General features: G+C 34.6%; 1 protein-coding gene across 5 annotated transcripts in view; it reads left to right on the top strand.

Annotated features, from left to right (window-relative positions):
- The window catches only part of Cdh8 (cadherin 8), a 337,933-nt gene that overhangs the window by 135,675 nt on the left and 176,073 nt on the right, over positions 1-26,185 (top strand). The gene's annotated exons all lie outside the window — the stretch shown is intronic.

Below are 26,185 nucleotides of genomic sequence, written 5' to 3'. Positions count from 1 at the left end.
TTACATTAAAATTAATATTTCAAGATTCAGTCTATTTATTAATTCAAGAAATGGACAAATTTTTCTTACATATTTTTCCAACTTCATTTGTCTTAGGCTTCTATAATTTAGCATCTAGTGTAGTAAAATTTCTGTTTTGTTACATAACCATTCTAAAAGTGATTAATTAAGTGGGGTTTGAAAGAAAACACTGACAGAGATCAAGTTTTGTCCTTACTCAGTTGGTAGAACAACAGATCAACTGCCTGTCAAAGAATCTCCAAAACACTTAATTATGAAATTTTAAAGTCTTGGTTTAGAAAATAAACGTGTATCTTTCTCAATATACTTTCAGATTATAGGATGCTCTCCTCAGAACTTTGCTGCTAGAGCCAGTGGAGTTACCTAACACCTGCATTCACATATTATTTTTTAAAAATTTTATATCTCGGTAATATAAGTTTGATAATTCTGTTAGTTAATTAATGAGATGCTGCTCTTCAATTTAAATCTAATACTTTATTTTTTGACTAACCCTTACAGAATTAGTTTTGTAGAATAAATTTTATGATGTATCAGTCACTTCACACAAAAAATATGGAAGTAAATTATATGGCAAGGTAACTTGATCTGTATAGATAAGCACCCAGGTCAATAGACGGAAGTGGAAGGAAAGACATACAAGACTGTTAAATCTGAATCTATGTATATCAACCAGTAGGGGACAGAGATACAAGGGTGGGCTCATATATTTTATATACATTTTATATCTTGAAAAAGACATAACAATTGTAAGTTGGGATTGTAGGTGAGAACGTATGGATCATATGGAACACAGGGGACAAGAATGACATTTTATCCTTTGTGTCTTTATCAAAGAGTTTATAGTATGAATGATCATACTTGTGCCACTGCAAGATATGGTTTTATTCATTTCCCTAATGTCAGGAAGTGTGACGAATAGAATCTTCTCTTTATAACCATGTCACACTTTCCAAGTTGCACCATCATCTAGCAATTATGAATTATCACAAGTTACCAAAAGATATTTGAGTTCAGAAAATGCATTACAGTTGAGGGAAGTGTCACCAAATAAATTTTATGGTTTTAGAAATAACTATGTAAATATTACACATTATCCATTCTGAAATCTCCAGTGTTGATATTAGTTTAAGGCAAGTATAATGAAGAAGTATTTTATTGCTAAAGAAGGAATAATATTCAGTAAATATTTTGTCAAAAACTATTCTAAGCATTTTATAATACTTCAATCCTATCAATTACTTTATTAGTTGAATATTAGTTTTCTTATTTTACAAGTAAGAAAACAGAGACAGAAACATGAAGTAGCTATGCAAGATTTATTCACTGGTAAGAATAGGACCCCCTTCAAACAAGCAATAGCATTCAAATCTACAGAATAATGGTGTTACACAAATTAGATGTTACAACATTATGAAAAAATGCATCCAAAGCTATTGTTTCTGCCTCCAGTCATAGGTCTGAAATTTGAAAGTGAGTTGGAAAACCTAGGAATGTACTATAATTTGAGTAGACAAAGTAGAACCATCTAGATAAGCTAGACATTACATCTTTCTCTCTTATCCCAAATTTCCATAAAGGGGCAAACTATAGGAGTTGGTATCTTTTGTCATAGTGTTTCACATTCACCAAGACCAGAGAACCAGAAAGAATAAATTCTGTAGCTGCCAACAAACTTATAAGTGTGTCTACCACACTCCAATACAGTGATCCAAAGATCTTCTAAGTCCAGTGAGAGATGTCTAGTAATTTATGTCACTTTGCCTCTGTCTTCTCCACTTCTGCCTTCAAAATCTCATGTCGTATTTAACCTGCACAACATGGAAAATCGAGTTCTGGAATACAGTTCCCGATTTCCTAAATTGATAGAGAACAAGGTCATGACAGACACAATTCAGTTACCTTTTGCTGTAAGATGGGTGCCTTGTAAAAACACTACTTATATTTTTAGAAAAAGGCGCATTATGCAAGTAATGCTGAACAGCTGATTCATTACTGAAAAACAATACCTAGTACCTCATATAAGCCTCTCTGGTCACAACTTTTGCATTTTGTGTGCCTGTAAAGCATTGTCACGTAAATGACACTAGAGCATGCTGTAAGAGAAGCAGTAAATTAGTTCCTTCGGTTCAATGCTGCAGCAGCCCCTGAATACCTCGTTGGCTGAGCATGATGAAATGAATCCAAGGGAAAAGTTCTCTAGGAGTAGGAAATCATTCTCAAGCAAGGATCTCAGAGACTTTATTTTCAAACAAAAGGTTGACAATTTTGTACCTTTGTGCCTATAGTGGAAATCATTTTGCTAATTCCTACGATACCTTCAATGTACCTAACTTTTTGTTCCTTACAAAGTACCTAGGTTAATTTATGTTTTTTCTTGCAAATAATTAATCTTGCAAACAGAAGCGTTTGGCAAAATTTCGCTTCTGTTCACAAACTTCACAGTGAATGATGAATGTGACCATGGCTATCTTCTGAACACAAACACAAATGCAGTTATGATACCTAGAATTGTGGAACAAAGTAAGTTTGTTGAACTGAGGTACCATTGCAGTTAGTTTCTGTTTAAAGACACTAATCTATTCAGCAGCTTCTTTGGACCTCAACTTAATACATAGCTCCTTCTGGGGCAAAAGGTAACATTTTCAATTTCTTCTGTTCTTTTTAATGGCAGGAAAGAAGCAGAAAATGAGGAAAAGGGCCCAAGAGAGAGAACCAGGGAGTATATATTGTCCTCAGTGTTGTGTTTCCATGATCCAATATCTCAACTAGGCCCCATCTTTTACTTCATTCTTTCTCAATATTGTTAGTAAGATCAAATGATGGTCATATTAATGTGATAATGCACTGATGAAGTCACAACCTTCATTCAATCACATTCCATAAAACAAAAATCAGCAACCAAGCTTTCAATATGAGAGGCTCCTTGAGGAACATTTAAATACCCCCCCCCAAAGATTTAAGTGGAAAAAAAAAATTCCACCATAACTCCCCATCCCCCCATTGATGGAGTGGTACTCCAGCAGTTAGACCTTTGGTCATATTGAGTTGAATCATCTCCCTCATGGATATTTCCAAGGAATGTAGAGCAGATATTAAAATAGTAATGTCTGAGTAGTTTAAAAAAGTACCCAAATTTGGGAGCCATCAGGTGGGAACAGAAGGTACTTTATAGATTAGGTAACAAAGAAAAGGAAATATGAAAGACTATGAGATGTCTGTTAGAATATTTTTTTTATTTGAAACATAGTGAGCCTCAGGCAGTTCCCTTTCTAGCTTCTATCTATCATAGAGAACCAGTCAAAACAGGCAGGGATGTATTGCGTTGATTAAAAACAAATATTTTCTGAAGGATTTAATGCTGTCCAATAGATGCTGTGAGTGACTTTGAAAATTAGTTATTCAAAGGAATGTTGGTCTGTTAGAACATGTGCATTATAGTGTCTTTCTGCCTTGCTAAATGGCACAGAACACAAAGGTAAAAGTGTAATGTCCAAACAAATTATATGCAGCTATCTTATTATGCAGACCTTGGGAATACTGTCATTTGTGTCTTTTTTTGTAAAAGATCTTGGCTCCTCATGGCAAAGCTTGTGTAGACATTAGGAATGTGTAGCACTTATTTTTATAATAAGAACAAAAGAGGAAATTTTTCTTCTTCATCTGCTATCAATTGCTGCACAGATAAAATTGATGAGCTGGAAACTTAAATCTTTAGGAAAGTTAGGACCGAGGTGGGGGTGGCACATTCCTTCTACAAAGCACAAGAAAGTCACATATGTGTCCTTGACCTGGGAAAAAGAGAATTAGGGAAAGAGTATTCTCAGTTCATCATGCTGACTGAACTGTGAGTCTTCCATCCAATTACAGTCTTAGGTCTTTCTAATGGATGTAAGGTAACTTGTGGGCTTCTGTACTTTGTTCGCATAGAAACAACTACTAAGAAAAACTGGATGATTATGACTTCAAACAAAGAGTACAACTCACTTCTGAAAACATCTTTATTGTCCTTTTTCCACCTTGACAGAATAATGTGAATAATGGTAATCACCTAAGGATGCCTTTTTGCTTTTTTCATTTTTTGAGTTGCTATTCTTGTGTAATTATTAAGGCTGCTAATATCATTGGGTGACAGTGAAATAATGTCAAACATTCCCACATGTTTATGTATGTGTAACAAGTAACCAAAATTAGATGTAAAAAGCCCAGAATCTCTCTTAAGAGCTGTCTCTACAGCTGTAAATATCACACAGTTATCTTGTGGAACCTTTATTTTTTTTCACAGAATATGCAGCAAAGCAAGTGAGGTTATATGATAAAATGCAAATCCAACATCGTTTCCAACACTTGATTTAGCATTAAGAAACACATAACTTAGATGTTTTCATTAGCACGGACAGCGGTTCTTGTTCCCTTTCAAGGTTTTCTACAGACTTTCCTTTATCTTGTCTTCTGTGCACTTTTAAGTTTTGTACTGAACTATAAAGTCTGCATGTGAAATGTGTGTATCATAACAGCACAAGGTGAACAAGTATATGAAAGTATTTTGCCAATTGAAATTTAGAATAACACCAACTCCTAAGCTCTTTTTTTCTGCTCTATTCCAGAATATATTCATTCTAATGGTGTGAGTAAGTATTGCCTGCTTTGTAGTTTACACAAGTGAGTTAATGCACTGTGTGCAAGGGATGATCAAAGATACCATGAGTGTTTCCATTTTAAAGTCCTCTATTGCAGTAGAAGGCACATGGTTAAGAATGGTGGGATTCATGTGTTGAATGAGAGGGCAGTAGAAGCCAGCTTATTCCTTGCTATATCAGTGTATATTTAAAAGCATCAAAAACATGTAAAACACATAATAGAATAAGATTGAGATATTTTTGTGGTATAAACAAGAGATTTTAAAGAAGAGTAAAATGCTTATAAATACCTAATTATAGTTTCAAAATTAATTAATATCAATTTCTTGTATACTCAGGGAGACTTTACTGGTGTATTTTGGAAAGCAAAGTGAAATGCAATGAGTTGGTGTACATCAAGCCAAAACACATCCAATAAATGCTCTCTCTTAATTGTAGCTGGTTCCAAAGGGCAAGTGGGCTGGAAGGGAAGACAGCCTACAATCTTCAAATTTGCCACAATCTTCAAATATGCCACAGCATAAGCCATTATGACCTCGGTTATCCACAGATGATTGGAAATGTCATCCAGGGCAGTTCTTGCATAAAGGTTACATGGCAGGGTATCAATTAAAATTTCATGTTTCATCATGGTTATAAGGAGCTGTGACCATTTCTTAAAGAACTTTGCAACTAATAAAAAATAAGCACATGTCACCCTCTCCAAGTTAAACCATGTAAGTAGAGCAGAAACTGTTCACAAGACTACATGAGCTCTAATAAATTGCTAAAACTTTGATATTTGCAAAATGGAAAACATTTGAGCACCAACTTTCAACTTCCAGGGCTAAGAAATTAGCATATTCAAATGAACAAGCAGATGGATGAATTTAAAGGTGTGTGGTTCAGGATGGGAGGTTTTAAATAATATTTTTCAAGTAAAAGACATTTTATTGGGAGATATTTCAACACATCCTGATTAATGTTGTTACCATGCATTACCAGCAATGTTGAGAAAGGAAAGCTGAAAGCTATTCTTCCTCCAGCCATAGAAACACAAGCCATATTGTCTTCTCAAGGGGGAGTCTCCTGCCTTTAACCTGGCATTTACGTTGAAGAGAAAAGACATTCCATATTAATTCCAAAAGCTTGACATCTTAGCTATTTGATTGCTCTTTATATTCCACAAAACTTCTATTACTGTACAAGTCACTTTAAGGAAAACTTAAGATATGTGATATTCGAAGGCAAGCATAGGACAGCTTTAGAATGTGTGTCCTAGGGTGTGACTTTTTAAAAAAATATTTTATTTTTATTTACTTATTTATTTTATCAGTTCAGGAGATTGAAATGATGACGCTGTGCTTGCAAAGCAGGCGCTTATTCTGCTGAGCTAAATCCCCAGTTTAGTGTGTGATTTAATGCTTCCTTAAAATAATTACATTTGAAGGCTTGGGTTTTTGAAACTAGAACAACACTGGAGTCACGGATATTCCCTTAACTGTTGGGCAATCATAAGAAGAAAATTTGCAACTTTGAATCTGAGTTTTTTCTTGAAAATAAGATTTAAAAAGGAAAATAATATGAAATGAAAAATTACTTTGCTTGACATGTGGAATTTCTAGAAATGTGAGCTTTGTCTGACTCTGAGGAATTAACTATTGTCAAAAAAAAGTTTACTTTGATATTATTTCTCTATCAGAAGAACTGCTTCTGAATACTCTGAGCATCAATGTGTAAAAATTGATGTCTTTTTTGATATTTTTTTAGGAAAACATTTCCAGAATTTAGCACTTTAGTTTGTTTAGAAAAGTTGATCATTTTATTACTTCAGGATACAAGTTTTCCTTGGTTATTTTTCCCCTGTATTCTTACCCTTTGTCTTTTATTGTTGTAGAAGTCACTGTCCAAAAGTAATATTTCATTTCAGTTCTTTACCCAGAGTTCTCAACCTATGCTACACATTGCTGCTATCATGTGTACATATAAATATGAGGCACTTTTGTAGCCATCAACAAATTAAAAAGCGAATGTATTAGGATCTTCCCTCCATCTGGTGCTTCATGTTGAACTCAGACATGCTGGGCAGGCACTCTACCACTTAGTTACATCTCCACCCCCCTTTTTCTGTGTAACTATTTGTTTAACTAATTACTGGCATTATTATCTGTGCTTGTTTGTAAACACCCAAAAGGCTGAATTTGTTTTGCATTGGTCATCATTGTCCTAAAAGTCTATTACAAGCTCCCTACACAGAGCAGTTTTATCTGGGAAAAATATGTTGAGCGAAAGGAAGCTAAAACTCAGACAATCAGCAGTGTTAGACTACAGATTTCACTCACAGTTAGAAAATAACCCATATAATTTTCTGCAGTAAGATTACGTGGGTAGCAGAGTGGCTTTCTTCAGGTCCGTGTTTCTGAGGGATATAGTGGGAGGGATTAGGAGAGGTTCACGAGTGACCAGGGAAGAGAGAAGTTTCTGAGAACACTGGCAGATAATTAGCCAAAATACTAGCAACCAAGGAATGCAAGAATGTAGGAATCTTTAAAACGTGAGACATCTTGGTGTTAGAGTGTTTTCCAGATCCAAATTGACTTCAGAATGATATGACAGCTAACCCTGAAACATGAACATAGAGAATTCATTTTAGGTGATATTGTATGTTCAACAGCTGAACATGAACCAAATTGATTTAGAAAAGAGGAAAGAAAGTACTATGCGTTCAACAGAGGAAAAGCTCATGGTCTCCCTCATTCATTCCTCTTTTGATATTCAAATGTTTCCCTGCTATTTAAGAGACATTTATCTTATTCAAAAACACTCATTCCTTCAACAGTATAAAATAAATGTGTTGATTTATTTATTGTTATCTTTTAATTTGTGTCATCAGATGGGTGTATAATGGAAACCGTGGAAATTATTTAGCAATGTACTTTCAGCGGAACTCATTTGTGTGAGATTTGGGCAACAGAAGGTGAAATTCACTCTATCATGTTTTATTTTTTGTGGTTTTAGAAACTTAGGCAATGATAAAACTGTGGGGGACCAGCCGCGGCTGAAAAGATAAGAAGATTGAAATATAAGTGACCTTTATTTGGAGAATGTGGGGAGAGACAACCCCGATCCCCTGGGACACAGCATCTCCACCCCAGGGTCTGTGATCTCTCATGGATCACGTGGAGTGGGGCATATATGTAGCTTAGGTTAGGGGTGGTGCCTGAGGGGCATTAGGGATACACAGGTAGCCCATTGGCACTAGTTTGGCGCCAGAGGTAGATTCCTAGGGGTGGGGGAGATAGAGCCCTTTGGCTTTATGGGCTACAGTGTCCTGTCTGGGCCAAAACCCTTTCAGGCAGGATATGAAGGTGAATGCACTAATTGCATTCAAAGACAAGGGATTAAATCTTCAAATAGTAAATTAGATAGCCTGTTATAAAATAGGTGTTAAAAGGAGCCTTGTGTGGTACAGCAGAGACCTGATAGATTCTGGACAGTGATCTGGGGCTCATAAAGGCCACTCATTATACATGCAAATCTGGATTTATGGTTTCTCTGCCAACCCAATTCTTATTTGTAAAATGGGATTATTTTATTGTTATTTGGAGAACTAATATGCATATAACAACACTGGACACTATTAAATTTTTAGCTGGTAATTTAGAAAAGATAATAATGATAATAATAATAACAATGTATTATGCTTTATGTCTCTGCATCTTCCCAAAGCCTCACGTGCTCACAGGACTGGGTTTTTGTGAGGTAATGCTGGGTTAGGGAGCTGATAACTGGATCAGTCTTCTGATTCACTTGGCATATTTGTGGGTTTGGATAACAAGAAGGCTCACTCTGGGTATGAGTGGCAACAACCTATAGGCTGTGGTGCAAATGAAATAACAAGAGAAATGGAGGTGCACTGCTTCCTATTCTCTGCGTGTCCTACGGTAAACTGCTTCTTCCCTGCAGTGCCCCTCGGCCATGCTTACCTGCCTTGGAGCCAGCCTATGGAGACTGAAACCTCTACAAACTCTGAGCTAAAATAAACTCATCCTCTTTTAATTAGTGGTATCAGGTATTTTGTCTCAGAAACAAGAAAGCACCTTAGGTCTAAGGTCACGAATAAAATATGGGTTTAATGTCTTGCATGTGGTAGGTTCTCAGTGAATTTTGGCATTCACTGTCATCATTTTCACAGTTACTGCTACTTCTGTGGACCAACACTGTACTGGTCATTTGTATCTGATTTAACCTATAGAACAAACTGAACTATTTAAGTAGTTAAAAATTAATTGCTGAAATCAAAACAATGTACTGACTGAAGTAACAGTCTGTATTATAGAAATATGCAGTCAAGTTGTGCTTGGTCTCTTCTCAGCCTTACCACAAATCCTTTGACAGAAGAAAAACATTATGCTATACTTGGAGGTAGAGTTCTCCCCTGTATACTAAGTGTATGTGTCTTTTAAAATAAAAATCGTAACTATTTGAAAGATATACATTGCTTCCCTCACTTCCCATTCTTTCACATTAGATCAGAGCCAGTGATGTTACACTGAAATACCTTCAGTCAGAGAGGCCGAAACATGTCTTCTATTTGAGGTTAGTTATTTAAGGTATTCCTGGAGCCATCATCATTTTCAGGATTGGAAATGGAATTTATGACTAAGGCTACCCCCTATAACTAACAAGTTGCAGTTAAACACAAATTAAGCAGTCAAAGCCAACCTCACCTCTTCTAACATCTGGCCAGATGGCTGGATCAAGCGAAACCAACAGCATGGCCCATTGGGCTTTGCACTGTACTTTCCTCAGATATTTCCTAGATAGGAATCACTCAGACATGTTTGTCTTTATGTGTCAGTTTTTTTCCAATGTAACAAAGAAAAAGTTATAAGAAGTCTATTCTGGCCCCCTTTCTTCTTAGTTTCTAATGTCCTCTTTATGCATGGTAGGTCATTATAATTTCTAAAACATTTCTCTTTAATATTTCAGAGAAACAAAGCTTTCCTAGTACTTCTTGCCTGTTCCACCCATTCTCTCTCTGCCTCTGTCTTTTGTACACAACAATGCATTCTCTCTCCATTATGTCTCGTTTCTATACGTTACAATGTCTGACTGTTTGTGTGTAGGTTTGTGTGATATATACTGTCCAACTTGGAAAGAAAATGTTGCTTTCTTTCCAAATCAAAGAGAAAAATGTGTAGATGCTGGAACAACAACAAAAATAGCTGCTTTGACTCACAAGCTCTCTACTCTGAAATATAAATTCTATCCTACAGGGATTTTTTTTTTTTTTTTTCCTGTTCGGATAGGCATCTCTCCATATAAGCACTCATGTGCGAATTCTTACATCTTCATAAGAACATGAAACATCATTAATCCTGTATTATTTTAGCAAAAATGAGCCCGAGAAATTATTTAAATTGAAGGCTTCAATTCAAGGTAATCCAAGTTCCGAAGGACTGAATTTCAGCAAATGCCAAGGAAGTTGTTTTTTTTTGGTTTGTTTTGTTTTTTTAAAATTCCACATTATACAATTTTTTAACACATTTGTCAGTTTCAAACATAAGTTGTAGCACTAAAAAGGCTTATTGTCAGAAGATGACAAAATCATTTATTTTTTGTAGTATTTAAAATAATTGTGTTTTATTTCCCTGGGTTTGGGGATATAGCAGTCTCTTTTGAAAGAAAATCACATGGTGACACAGATATAATTTAAGATGTAAGAAAACTGACATCTAATGCTTAAGTATAGTTATCATAATTATGTTTATGAGTTTTTTTTTTAATATTTGCATGAGATTTCTATGCCTTCTGAAATAGTGTTGCCTTTTAAGTCTCTCATTTTCACCTCTTGTTAGATACCTCACCTATGATGATTCTTTTACAAAACATGCTTTCTTTTAAATCTGGGATAATGTTCAGTTTGGAAGTAAAGGAGAAAGAGGCAATGACAAACAAAAAGTTGAGATTAGCTTGTTTCTGGTGATTGCTTGGTGGATTTCACAGGAAGAGAGCACTGTGAGGGTCTGAATGCATGTATCTGAGAATTCTTTTATAGGCAGCATCTCATAACATTTATTTCTTTTTTTCTCCTCAAAATGAATATGAGGAGAAATAGGCAAGTCCCAACAAGCAGAAGTCGTTTCTCTGATAAGGAATTAAAACCTATCCAGATGTAATTTCTAAGATTAACTGAAAACTGTCAATAAACAAAATCTTCAGGGTTCTCAGTGTTAGCCATTTCCAAGTCCTTAAAGTACAAAGGCCTTGTATAAAAAGTGAGCATCAGGAGAATGCCATCAAAATCTGAACCTTTGACTTTAATGGGAGTGCTAGGGAAGTAGAAAGTATCAACAGCTAAAATTTGTAAAATCGTGTGCCTGAAAATTTATGACCATTCAGACTTTCATAAAGTATGTAACTGTAATGACTATACTCAGATACATTACCATATATTAATTTTGGAGGAAAAATATAATTAGCTTGATGACTGTGTTATATTTTATATTTCTTAATTTACCACACTCAGAAAAGTAAAACTGGCTTTTTGGTCACAACACATTACCATTTGGTGATAAGATACCATAATTATTGGAAAGTATTAGGTGAAAAAAAGGAAGTTTATAAGTTATATCCATTCTGACAGATTTAAAAATAATATATTTTAAAAAATATTTAAAGCCTACTGCAATGTACACTAAGTATTGTTATATTTCTCTAAGAGTTTATGGAATTTTTTCACTCTACTTCTTAACCAAATTAAAAATTTCATAATTATCTTCCCCCCTCAAATGGTTGTAAAGTTATACAAAGAAGCTGGGCTCTTATATAACACATTATAATAGTATTTTTTATAGGTCATAGGTGACTGTGTTGATCTGGTATAATGATAGTGTTGCTATTAAAATAATCCATTGGTTCTCTAATTTTAAAATATACTAAATAGTATTACCTGTTAAAGTACATTTTAAAAAGTTAAAGTACATTTTATGAGCTTTACTTTTAGACTTTACGATTTGGTAGGTTTGGAGTGGAGATAAAGAGTCATTTCTAACATATTTCTGGGTGATGCTAATTGATACAAATCTGCAAATCACATAGTGAATGACTAAAATGCTGTGAATTTCTCCACTTGGGGTCCATGGTAATGTGGCCAAGAGACACTAAAAACAAAATAAGATAATTATGGTACATCTTTCTGAAGTGTTACTGAAATAAACATTTGTAGACACATAGTCTACATATACAATAACATTGTATATTAGGAAAAAATGCAGAAACTGCATGACATATTCTGAGAAAAATGCAAGAGTTCAGAGCTGTTACAGTTTTATAAATGCGTACTTTTCCCTATGAAAGCTGTCCCTCGATATGACTACCTAGCTACCTAGAGATTTTCAAGTATTTCCTCCCCAATATTACAAAATTAAGAACTTCTTAAGGGCAAGTACCTTTTGCCTAATTTTGAATCCACAGCTTATATCATTGTGCCTGGCCACAGCATAAGGTTTAAGGAAAGATTTCATTTTTTTAACTCTATCTTTTATAAATAAAAAGTAACGATGAATAGAACTACTTCATTGGGCTGGGTTAAGTAGAAATCTATTCTACTGACTCATTTAGACATAATATGTGAAAATATTCAAAATATATGGAATAGATTTCTAGCTTAGCCAGTGCCACATGGCTGTTTAATTACTAATTAATTCGTGAACGGATGAGTTTTATATCTATCCCTGCATATTAAATTCTTTGTTTGGAGGGCCTGGGGATCTGTTGCTTGAGCAAATTTATAATGTGGTTCTGCATTAAGTAGGCTGTGTGGTTCGCAATTTAGGAAAAATTGCTATAAAAGTTTTGATTTTTTCAAACACAAGGCTAGCCTGCAGGACATGCCACCAAGAATGAAGTGGAATTAAAACACAATTCAGCCTATCTCAGGTTGGTTTATATACGTTTTAAATCTACAGGACACTTGTGCTTATCCAAATAGCTAATCTTTTTTAAAATCACTTGTGTAATATTAATTACTGTATTCATCCTGTGTTTCTATGAATGAAAACATATAGGCACACAAGATAAGCTCTAATTAGACAGAAACTTAGAAGAGAATAACAGAAAAATTACAAAATATAAGTTTAAATACTTAACAAAAGTGAAGTTTAAGCTGTTATCTTTTATAATCCACCAGGTTCTTCTGGATATTTTTCACAGATTCTGACCCTCCCATCTGTCCTAAATTGTACTTGACTGCTCTTTAGAACACAGGTGCTAATTAACTTTTTAACACTTCTTTGCAGTCTTAAAAGCCCAGCCTTCTCACTTCTGTGTCTTCTAAGGTGTTTCCGAGTTCCCTCATAAAGTGTGTTTCCCACCATTGACTATGTATTAATTTTGTAATTAAAAATTTAACATAACACACAACTTTTAAAAAGCATACACGCTTCCCTCTCCTAATGCATGAAGAGTGCTGACAATATAACAATGGCACAAATATCATAAGGAAAGCATATACAACTTCGTATGTGAATGAATGAAAAACTACCATTTATTGAGTACATTTGCATAGACAGTGTGATTTAAATTCAATTTTTAGAGTTTCTTCAGAATAAAACAATAGAAAGTAATAAAATCTTTGGACCCAAAACAGAATAGCCCCTCTGTATTTGATGGCAGCTATTAATATCTAATTAAAATAAGTATTGATATTGGGCAAAACACCTCAATTAACAGTGATATAAAAAAAGGTTAAAATAATGTGGCATTCATTACAAATTTAGTGGCTTTCCCCTTATACTTTGTCTTTGGATAAAGGCCATGTGTGAAGTTAATGTTTGATGGCTGTCCTGATTCCTAACTATTATCTGGGAAATTTGAGGTGCTGCTGGTGAAGGTAGCTTATTATGTGTGAAATGCTCCATTGAAAATCTCTCTCTGGAGAATTTAAAACAGGAAAAACCCAAATTCCACTGTTTATAGGCAGATCCTGGTGCTGCTTACTTCACACATTTATCCTCCAAAATGTACAAAATTCTGGCTGTCACATTTTTCTTTTTGCTTGGAAAACATCTGTAAAGATATTAATTGTGCTTCAGTTATAAATGGATTGCCAAAAGGGACAGAGCGGCTTGTGTACCTCATCAGCATGCACTGTCTGATATAAATAATGAGACAGGAACTTGGTAAATGGAAAATTTGTGATAAAAATGAGATGTGATATTATGAAATCCTGCCAGTTCCTTCTGGATCTATCGATTTTTAAAACATTCTGCGAGTTGCTGAATCAATGAGTGTCTGTCACAAAAATGTTGGTTAAAAGGGCCATATTACTGTGGTCAACTACAAATTAGTCCTAAGGGTAAACACAGAGGTACAACAAATGTTAAGTAGAAAAACTTCACAGATATTAAAAAACATAGCTGGGAAGTATGGCTGGCAGGTAAAAGCATGTAGTCTTTTGAGTGAGGCGTGATGACTTATGTCTGTAATTGCAGTACTTTGGTATGCTGAGGCAGAAGGATCTCCACAAGTCTGATGACACTTTGGGCTATGTAGTGAGTTTAAGGTCATTTTTGACCATGTAGAGAGATCCTATCTTAAAACAAAACAAAACATCAAAAACAATCAAAAGAACATGGTTTTCTCTTCATATTCCATTCAAAATTATTAAATATGATAACTAAGAATAACTGAAAATAATAAATTGTGGTAATTGTTTGTATCACTTAAACTACTATCAAAACATAACTAAGATTTTTATAAGTTTCTTGATACTCTCTGTGTGTTTCAAATCCTGCTAATTTTTACTTTTACTTTTAATAAGCATCTAGCAAAATTATTGCATATGAAGAACCCATTATCCAAAATGTTTGTGACCAGAAGTAGCTTTAAATTTGTTTTGGACTTTCTATTACTTGCATGTACATAAAGAAATAATTTGGAAAGAGATCAAATCTAAATGCAAAATTTATTTGTTTATTCAACTGCTACATATACATAGATGAAAAATTGTTTGTCTTATTTATTTATTTTTAACAGTCTTAAAGATTTTATTAAGTAGGTTTAAGGGGGAACATAGTAATATTACATCTCATTTTTGTCATAAATTTCCTATTTGCCAAATTCCTGTTTCACTGTTTACATTAGTGAGGGCATGCTGATAAGGTAATACAACATTCTTAGTGTACCTGAATTTTGACAAACAAATCACTTGAATTCAGGCACAAAATTTTCTTTTGAGGTATTACATTCTCATTGAAAAATATGTATTTTGAATTATAAATTTTTGGATTAGGAGTACTCAACCTGACAACTCAATATGATATTGTGATTAAAAATTTAAAAGTTAAAAAACACACACACACACATTGAATGCTCTTTTACATAAAACTCAATTTTTAAAATGTGACCAGATTTTAGGGGTTGGGGAAAAATGTCCTATACCTACACATAAACTGATAACTCTTTTTTCACTTGCTAAATCAATATTCCAAAATCATAGACTACCTCTGACCTTGAGCCATGAGTCACATGATCTCATTAGGACAACTTTACACACTTCTATAGCACCTACCACTTCTCACTAGTAGCAGTTCTCAGAGTCACTCTGTGCTGCTTGGAGATATGTGGCCTAGGCAGTGGTGGTCATTTTAGGTCTCTCTCTTCTTACTCCATGAGCTCTGCAAGGACCAGCAAAGAGTGGGAAGACAGGGTGAAAGACCTCAAACTTGCTTAGAAAACCTTCATGAAGTTGGCAGAGCCTTAATTATTTTTGATAAACCTAATGCTTGGTCTTTCACATACTCTGATTTTACCAAAATCTGAATTAGGGAAATAGTTTCCAATATATCTTCCAATCTTTGCAGGCATTCATGTACCAATGCCTTCTAGTGTATTTCTTTCCGTACTATGCCTCTCTTAATATGACCACATTTTTACTACTTTGTATAAACTGTGAGCACATTTCTTCCATAAATTTTTAAAGGTGACTTTGGAGTTAAGAAAACACATTTATGTAATATATATATATATATATATATATATATATATATAACTTTAATATTCAGAAGTAAGTTCATGGTACCTGAGAAACAAAGAATAAGGTAAGAAGAAAACAGATTACTCTATTTTGCCTTTCTTTGTAATCCAGTGGTTCATTTTTCTTGACCTATCTCATTCCAAGACTAATGTCTAATAATGTCACTCATAATTCAGGCTATTTATAAGAATTAAATGTGTGAATTTCTTAGTTGGACTGTTAGGTATATATCATCTTGATTGCCCACAAGTTGGATTCTCTGAACCTGAGGAAAAAAATAAAACTGGGTTTTAACTGGATCTATCACTTAATGACTACTTATCCTAATGCAATTTATTTAACTTCTTTAAGCTGAATTTTCTAAAGATGAGACAATGATTTTTTATTACTAGATATCTTTAGAATGCAAAAATGAGTAAGAAAATATTTTTAAAAATCTGTAGAGTTTGTAGCACAAAGATGGAGATAGAGGTATAATTGTCCCTATCTCAACTAGAATGTGGCAATATGACCAGGACATTGCTCTCAATGTCTTTCCTATGTCCAAAACTGTTTGTATATGAAATAAAATTTAATTTAAAACACAATAATAATAGCAGTATGTATGAGCATGCACTATGTCTCTCTTCCTGCTCTTTTTTATTTGTTGTTGTTGTTTTATTTTTGTTTAAGTAACAGCATGGTTTTGAATCAGATGGAAAAGAACTAAGTGTTAGCTTTTAAGATTATCATTTGGGCCCTGATAATAAGTGCTGATCTTCTATATCTTAGTCACCTGGGGCTGTTTTAATAAATTGCCAGACTGAATGGCTTAAAGACATTTCTTGCTTAGTCCTCTGAAGAGACTGAGAATTCCAGTGTCCCGTGGCTTATTCCTAGAGCTGAGAATTAGAGGAAAAGTTGATAAGAAAGAGTACTGTTCTCAAAAAGCTTTTAGCCCATAGAAGGAAAGACTGTATGCCCTGCAATTTATATATGAAAGCAAAATGTTCTCCTAGAGAGAGTAAAAAATGTGTTTTCACAGTTCAGAACAGGGCATGATTTAGTTTTAGAGTAAACTAAACCTTGAATATGATCTTGTATATGACCTTGAATTGGGCTAGTGAGTACACTTGGGAATCATAGGAATTGTGTTAAGGAAGAAATACTTGGAAATGTTAGAATATTCAAATTAATTTGGTAAATTTTCTATTTAAAATTCCTTCTTAATATTACATTTTATTAAGAAACTTGGGAAACAGACTAATTTAAAGCAAGGAAATCTTCTCCTTTTGAAACCTCATCTAGGAACTTTGATCCAGGATCCTTTTTATTCATTGAACTACTATCTTTTCCCGATGTCAATCTCATTATCTCCTTTCAAAAAAATTGCTTCACAGATTGATCTTTGCATTCTGTATTCCTCAGTCAGATATGTCAGATATAGAACTTTTATGATATAGCACTTTTTATGTCAGATATAGAACTTTTATGTCACTTGACAGCTAATTGTTTAGTTTTCTGCCTTTCACTAGTCTGTCTTTCAGGAAATCTAGGATCTTTTAATTGCAATTACTTAGGTACTCAAAACAAGGCCTGACTCATAGCAAGATTTCTCCAGCAAGGTATGGAAATAGTGAAGGTCCAAAAAAGAAATAATCCCAACAGACATCCCTGCTAGGAACATCTTGGGTGGCAGCAGGAATAGAATAGTTAAATTTTGTGTAAGTTAGTAAACACCCTTCCCCAGAGAGCACTGAGTTACATCCTTAGCTTTTTTGATTTATTTATTATTTTGAGATATGGTCTTGTTAATTTGTCCAAGTGTTCAGCCTTGTATTTGTGATCTTCCTGCCTCAGCTCTCTGGAATAGCTTAAACATAGGAATGTGCAATTACAGCTGACATATTAAAATTTCATTCAAATCATAGTTCTTGTAATGATCATCAAATCTGATCTATTTCATTTACATCTCTTTCTTCCCAATAGCACAATTAGCTTAGAATTTTTGCCGCTTTTTATTTTTAATGGAATTTGTCTATAATGTTAAAAAGAGGGCCAAAACAACCTGCTTTCCTCACTTCTGTTTTTTTTTTTCTTTTCTCCTCTACTTTTCTGTCTTTCCTTTTAAGTAGATTTTATTGTATGTAAATTTTACAAGGAGTGGGGGGAGAAGGGGAGCTAATGAGGTTCAAAAAGATTTGAGATGTGTTATGTACATGTAGCAACTCTCCACAAGAAATGTAGTCATCGTGTAATACAAATATGTACAAAAAATACAAAAAGAAGAATATATATTTTGAGAGTTCCAGAGAAAATGTAAAAAAATTTTTCTCGCTTCTAGCATATAAATTACAATGATTGTAAGATGACGGAAAGTAAGGTGCCATTATATTAATATTTTTATTCTAAAATACGCAGGCCTTAAATTCACTCTGTGTTGAACATAAAGTAGCAGGTCCTAGAGACAGTAGGAATGTGGCTCACACAGTGGCCCCTTCACCAGCAAATACTGATTTATGGTACCTTTCTGGGCTTCAGAGATTATGCAGCAGATTTTCACTATGCCTGCCTTTTAGATAATGAAACAGTCCTAATTCTGTAAAGAAATCCTGATTGATGAGAATGCTGAGTGATAGATGGGGATATGAGCTCAGCCTCTTTTAAGTGTCAATGGAAATATCCGGCATTATAATTACATTGTACTTTGATATCTTCTAGAAAAACATATACCCAAGATTTGTACTTTTTTGTAATATAGAGATGCCAGATGAATATATACTCTTTAAACACTAGTGGGACAGAAACTCACTCTCATGGATATTCTTGTTTTTTCACATCTCATTTTGTGTCTGGCATGCATTATATGTGATGCAAACTGCCATGCTATGAGTGTGAATGAATAAAGGCATTCATGTAAGAAAACAAAATGAGTGACATTTCCACTTGCCGCACGCTGTACTTACACAGTGAAAAAGCCACCTGCATTTTTATTGGTAGCGTAATTGTGCAAGGTCAGAATGGGTACAACTGCCAATCTAAAGTATAGATGATGCCAGTTTAATTCTCTAGAATGTGTAGAATTTCATCGCATACCTAACCGATTTAGCAAAGTCCCAATAGCTGGCAGTTGGCAACCTATGGAAAGAAAATAGATTACTTTTTCCTATAATGTTTGAAGCAGAGTTATCCTGATATTTAGAGGGTTTATTTAAGAACGCAGAACTGTAAAACAGGCAGCTTATTATTTTTACTACCAGGTCTCCAAGTCTTCATTATCTGTTTGCAGAAGCAGTGTGTTGGCCACCATGATAGCACTATTTGTAAAGGACGTGGAGAATGCTTCTCTCTTGTGCATAGTAAACGTGGGTGAGATTTTACAGTTGCACATTTTCACACAATATTTTCCATTTTTTCACTCAATGCACATTACAGACGTTAGCTGGAATGATACATGGGTGAATAGAAGACATCTACTGCATATTCTGAAGTGTTTTAATTGTTTCTGAAATTTTCAGGCTCATTTTGTAAGCGAAATGTTAAGTGTTCATGAGTGTTTCATTAAGTTACACAACTGTTTAGATCTCAAAATATTCCAGAATAAAATAAAGGAACTGAATTTTTATTTCCCCAGGTTATGTCCCAAATCATGTAGGAAAAAAAAAAAAATGACAAGATACATTTCAGTGCTGTCCCTCCATGTGACTGCAGTTAAGAATCTGTCCCTGTTCCAACAATAAATTCAGTTTGGAGTACCTGATATTTTTGCTGGTTCAGGTACAGGGTGAGAGCATACGAGCAGAACATCCAGTGAGCATTGGGTAGTTCTTTGCAAATAACCAACCAATCCTATGAGGAACTCATCATTGATAATCCCTGTATTTCCAGGATTTTGTTGTGGAATGGGGAGTGTACCTACTTCTGCTTCTTAGTTAGTTGGGTTTGATTAACATCAAGGTTGATAACCAAACAACAGAAGGATCTAATCGTCTATTATGAGTCTGACATAACTTTCCTCATTAACTCACCAGAATTCAAGGCAGAGTTTCCTGAAAGGATGCAGAAACCTTGTCTTCTGTTTACTGTTGAATGTTTGTATGGTATGCATTACTATTTATTTTCCTTAAACTTGCCTGGGGAAGAAATCTCCTTACATAGGGTTAATTTTTTAAAGGCCCTGCTGATACATGGTTAATTCTCATCTTGCTAAGATCCCCTAAGGTATTCCTTGGAGGTTTCAATATTTGGCATGTGTCTTCTATAATTAAGCAGCAAACCTGAAAAATACTGGTAGGATTTAGGCCAAGTTTCCCACAGGGAAAATTTGCTTGATGCTGGTCTGGAGAAATGAATGTTGAAGATGATGGTGTCAGTTAGAGATGTAGCAAGAAAAATACATTGACTTGCCTGCATTTATTTCTCATTTTTTTCTTTAATGATACATAATTGCGATCTGATCCAACTGGAGTAATAAGAGACAAATATACAAACACAAAATCTACAGAGATCCAGGAATGTCAGTAACCAATATGCTAGATCATTGTTTACAAAACTAAAATAATATAGTAGGTATGATTCATTTAAAACATTCAAGGCCTAATACTCAAAATACTAATGTGCATTAATATAAATATAAACATGTTAAACAGGTCACATTAAATTATTTCTATTACACAATGACAACCAGAAAATGTCATGTTGACACCTGTGCTCTAGCAACTATTGTGTATAGTTCCTGAGGGAATTAATAGGGAGGGAAAGAGAAGCTAGGTGGAAGGTTTAGTTTTACTGAAATAATGAAAACAGTGATACAATTGCCATGACCTGTTATGACAATGTGTGTTTAACTAAGACATTCTCACATGACAATGCAAAATGAAATGCATGAAATGGATTTGTCCATGAATTGTTTGTACTGATCGTGGAACAGAGGAGCTAGAAGCTCAATTCAAATTTTTAAAAACAATAGCAGGAGGCTAGTAATGAACGTCTTTCTGAATTTCAGCAATTGCAAAGGTTCTATTTCTCGATTTCTCCTCCTGCTATTGGATTGCTTATTCTCTAAGACCTTATTGCAGATGAATACTTGCAAGTGGAATTTCTGTTCTTCTTATCATAATAGTTTCAGCTTTTTCAATGTGTGCATTTTCACGCTACACCAGACCATTGTTTTCCTGCTAAGGGAGTCAGTACCAGCATTTTTCTTTCTGAATAATGTGCAGAATTGGTGTGCTGACTTGTTCATAAAAAGGAGAGCCTCGCTAACAGAGTGGCACTATCTAAACCCCAATATGTTATTTTCCAAAAGTCTTTCATCTTCTTTGTCAGCAAACAGGGCCTCTAACTTGACAGTGTAACATCTTTGATGGCTAATTTTGCTTGTAGTGTTTGTTGTCATGATTGGAAGAAAATATGTGAGTCCCACAGCTAATGGGAGGAAACTTTTAGGTGTGGCAATTGGCAAATGATACTGTAGGCCCTCTGTTCTTTAAAATCCAAGTGGCATATTGGCAAATTTCTCTTAACCAAGAAATGAAACAGAAAAATGCTTATGTTGGAAGCAAAATCCACCTTGGAATCAATGTTTTCATACTTGACTTGATAGTAGTTGGATGAATTGTGGTAACAGGGATCATTTTTGTTGACAACAGCTAGAAATACAACAGCTATATTATTATAATTAGGATCAGCATCAAGTTGGATTATAATAGGGCCTTTCTTGGAGAAATGGCACAGTGTCAAATTTATAGTCACTAGCTAAATGAGTCTCTTGTATACTCAACAAAGGGACAAAAACAGTTCCAAATGAAAACACAAACAAAGAATCCTGGTTTTTATATTTCCTGGATTTTACTCAGGGTCCTATTTATCACACACCAACACTCGCCGCTTTGAGGAAACATTATTCTGTGAGTCTCACACTTTTCAGTGTGCCTCCTCCGTGGTCTGCATTCTGCATACATTTCCTGGGAGAAGCCTACACTGCAACTTGACTAGAAATCTTTTCTGCTGAAAAATTAACCTCAAAACATCCATTTTCCCCTTATAGGTAATCGCTTGACAAATGTGTCTACAAAACTTTCACACACATCTATTCCAGGGTTCAGGTCAGCACCAGTCTTGAATCATTATTAGGAGAAATATCATTCTTTTTGGAAAGTAGTGCTGCCTTTTTATTTCCATATGTCTAAAATTGAAGGATGTGGCTTTCTGGGAAGCCAGATATCAGGAAGGCATATCTTCGATGAGTATATAAATAAAAGCTTGTCTTAGCCCTGTTTGGTTCCAGCCTAGTATGTCATCTTGAAAATCATGGGAATTTGCATAAGCTGGGAGCTATAGCATGTGTTTGAAAGCCATCCACTCAAATAACATAAGGAAGCAGGAAGCATGCAACACTGTATCTCCAACAACCTGCCTGTTCTACTACATTTAATACTTTTTTAAAAAATTTTTGAACACAGAGCACATTCATCTGAAAGAGGAGTCTTATATGAGGAGGATTAGATGGATGGATGTGAAATTGTGTGTATATATACTTAACTTGAGCAATTTTGTAAATGAATATATTTCTTAACAATCATGTGAGTATATTGATACATATATTTTAGTTTTGATTGACACAAATCATCTGTACACATTTATGATGTACATTGTGACATTTCAGTTTACATATCTGTTGGGTAATGATCAACTGCGGGAAACTAATATATTTATCAACTTACATTTTAATCATTTATTCCTAATGAATACATTCAAAATTCTCTCTTCTAATTCCTTGGGATATATAATGCATTACTGTTAATTATAATCACCCTGCTGTGCCACAGAACAACAAAATTGATTCCTCTTATCTAATCTAATATTGTTCCATTTGCCATTTCTTGTGTATTCATTTCCTCCTCAATTTATAGATTACTGCTACTATTAAAGCCATTATGCAAAATGAAAATTTTAAATTAAAATATCTACCATTTTACAATTGCTAAAAACTGGCGTATTATTCATTTTCACCTATATATATGCATATAGTCTAACAACAATGACAGTAAGCTTCTAAAATGATGAAACACCAAAAATTCTATACTATTTGCAAAACATTTACATTTAATTATCTCAGTATATGAAGTAATAGTAACTATATCCTTTGTTTCCAAGATTAGAAAAACAAAACTTAGAAAAGTTTTATTTGACCTAATACAAAACATTACTAAGTTTTGGAGACAACGTGAAATAAGTGTTCTGGTTCAAGACAATTTGAGTCCAAGTTTTTTTTTTTTTTTTTTTTTTTTCTCTGCTATTTTTGTGTGCTTACAATAACTGCATTTAACTTTCACGTAAAACTGAGGTTTACAGAAAGGAATGATTGTTTTTACATAAGAAAAGCTGACTCATACAATGTGTGAATTACAGAAGCCTGCCCACTCAGTCCTGTACTGGTACTGTGATGGGATGCCTCTTAAAGTATGATAAGATAAATTTATGATAAGTACAGACATGGAAATGATTATCATTTATTGTGATAGCAAACCCTGGAGAAGAGATTTTTATCTTCCATTTAAGGAGAAATGGTGTCTATGATTTTTTGTGCCATATGAATGGTATAAAAATGCTTTACTTAACAAAAAACCTGAATGTAATCATGACATTCAAAGTAATCATGACAAAAATTAATGTCTTTAGTAAGAGGGTGAAGATGAACTTTTAAAAGTCTGGTGCATATTATTTTTGTTTTGAATTGTGGCTTCACACTGGAAGGATAGAATCTACCTTTCTAAATAGATTTTTAGAAATGCTCTACCACTGTCTCCACCATATCATTCTTGCAATTTTTCAAAGCTAGAAGATAATCCAGAGACATGGTTCTTATTTAGAGGTTAGTTAGCTTGTGATAATTTCTGTTCTAGGCACCTACATACATTGTTTTGTTTATCTCTCACTTTAACCCAAATATAGGTGTTGGTTTTAGTCTGAGACTAGGACAAGTTATAGGATTTGCCTGAAGAGATAATGATAAGTGTTTCAGAACAAGGTAGAACTATTCGGTATTCAAAACTAATAACTCTACACTATTATCTGCCAAAACAAGGCTATAAATAATTCATATGATATGATGATGTTGTCTCCTAGAAACAATTGTTTAGTAAAGATATTTCTTTGTCAGGGAGATTTTTTTTTACTGTTTTCTTCTCTTATTTTCATTTTTTAGGTAATGACTGTGAATGAACACTCAAGATTCCATAATTTAACAGCATATTAAGTAAAATCCTTGACTTTAGTAGATACCTTGTGTTATGTAGATCTAAAATGTCCCTCAGAAGCTTAGTATGTTTAGAAACGGGGCCAGATTGAAGTGAATGGGTCGCTAGGAATGTGACCTGTAAAGCTGAATTCTTGTCTCTGGCTTCTTCACTCTCTGCTTCCTGGCTGCCTTGGATTGAGTAACTTTCCACAGCCATGCCCTTCTCCCATGCCACTTCTTCCTGGTGCTAGTCTACTGCGGACTGTCTACCTCAGGAGCATGAGCCAAATTCAGTCTTTTCTTCTGTAGGTTGTAGATAGCAAGTATTTTGTCTTAGCAGTAGAAAAACAGACTAATACAGAAAACTCATCCCAAGATTGAGATACTTGCAATGACTATACCTGACCATGTGATTTAGAAGTCTTTGGAATTGCCTTGCAAAGGAATTTGAAATACTAGGGAGCTGCCTGCTAAAGAGCACTACACATAAGCAGAACCTGATGGGTGGCTATAGCAGAAACTCAGTCTATTGGAATACTAGTAGGAATGCAGATAGGAAAGGCCATACTCAAAAGGTTTCAGTTGGGAATAAGGAATCTATTTTCAGTATAAGAAATCTAGAGGTCACATGTGTTTGTTACGTTCTGGCAGAAATTGTTTCTTCGCTTTGCTCATGTCTGGAAACATTTTAGGAGACTAAGATTAAGGCCATTCGATTAACTAACCACATGGAGTAAGAATTAAGGTAGACCACTGGTAACAAAGTTAATTAGTGTGTGTGTGTGTGTGTGTGTGTGTGTGTGTGTGTGTGTGTACCCTGGATAAAAGTCATGATCTCAACCTTGTGTTTACCAGGCAGATTCTGAGCCACTGAGCTACATCCCAGTCCCTGCTCACTGTTTATGTTATTACATGGTAACTGCTGGTTGCTTTCAGCTAGATTTAAAATACAAAGCGAAGGCATTAAGCAAAACCTAAACATGTGAAAATTGTGTAGCTGAGCCAGAAAGGAAACACTTGTAAATTTGGGGCCAAGGGGAATGTGATTGCTAAAAATATGAGCACCATTGAAAACAAGCTGAGTTCTTTGCATCAGTACAGTAGGACACATATCTAGAAGGCATTTCATGAAAAGACCAGACTCCATCTATGGCAAGGGGAAAGGTATAAAAAAGTAAACTTGTAAAGTGCTCCAGGATATTCTGCTCATATAACGACTCCTAGGGAAATGTTTCCCTGACTTTGGTTCTCTAGGCACTCAAAAGCTTCTGGAACCTCTATCCAAGGGATTCAAAGCTATTGCTTGAACTGGAGAAAAACCTTGGCCTCATTCACAGGGTGCCAGTATTTAGGAAAGACTGTAAAAGTTGTAAAAGAATGTAAAAGTTGTGTTGTCATGGAGGCTTCTACCCACACTTCCAAGGACAGCCTGGGATGTCAGGAAATTTGTCATTGAGAAGATAATATACACAGAAGTGTGTGAAGCCAAAACTTCTTGGAGATTCTTCAGTGTCCGTAATTCTGGAAATGTAGAATGCCTGTCAAGAAAAGTTGTAGACTGCGATTGGAACCTGCTGAAGAGAAAGGCTATAGGGTTTGCAACCAGCAAATCATAGCAATAGGTCTACTCAAGCCCTTTTGAGATCACATCTTACTACAGTCTTCCTGGGTATTAGACATGGAGCAATAGTATTTAATATTTGTGCTGTTGAGTTTCCATCTTTTTGTTGTTGTTGCTGTTGTTGTTCAATTCCTTTCTATCTGCTCATATTTTGTGAAATTGAAGTGTTTGCCTTGGGCCACTGTATGTGGGAAGAATATAATGTTTGTTTGTGTTTTGTTTTGTTTTGTTTTGTTTTGTTTGTATGGCTTACTCCTAAGAGCTTGTCTTTCCTTTTTGCTTCCCAAGAGCACACCTCAGTGAAAATCCTGCAAGAAATCTTTATTTTACAATCTACTAATTTTCGACACTGACTAATATATTCACTCATTCATTCATTTTGCTATTAAATATGACTCCAATCAATATATGTGTCTGCACTTAGTGGAGGAGGAAGGTGTGATCCTCATGATCCTTATCATCATGCGAGGCTTCTCTAAGTTTTCCCTAACTTCAGAAGTTTCCAGAATATCCCTCGCTCACTACTTTGCCTTTACTTATGCATGACTTACTGCTTGGAATTCTTTCGCTATTGTCCTCTTAGCTAAAATTCTTTAGTAATTTAACTTAAGCAAAAAGTGTTCTAGGAAAGTCTTTTTGATCACCTGTCTGTGCTGATCCAC

The sequence above is a fragment of the Cavia porcellus genome, unplaced genomic scaffold (assembly GCF_034190915.1).
Source record: "Cavia porcellus strain 051 isolate PalLab524CR breed Dunkin Hartley unplaced genomic scaffold, mCavPor4.1 scaffold_4, whole genome shotgun sequence".
In the NCBI taxonomy this organism is placed as follows: domain Eukaryota; kingdom Metazoa; phylum Chordata; class Mammalia; order Rodentia; family Caviidae; genus Cavia; species Cavia porcellus.
Note: the sequence above shows the minus strand (reverse complement) of the source record. Positions and strands in the feature narration are given on the sequence as shown.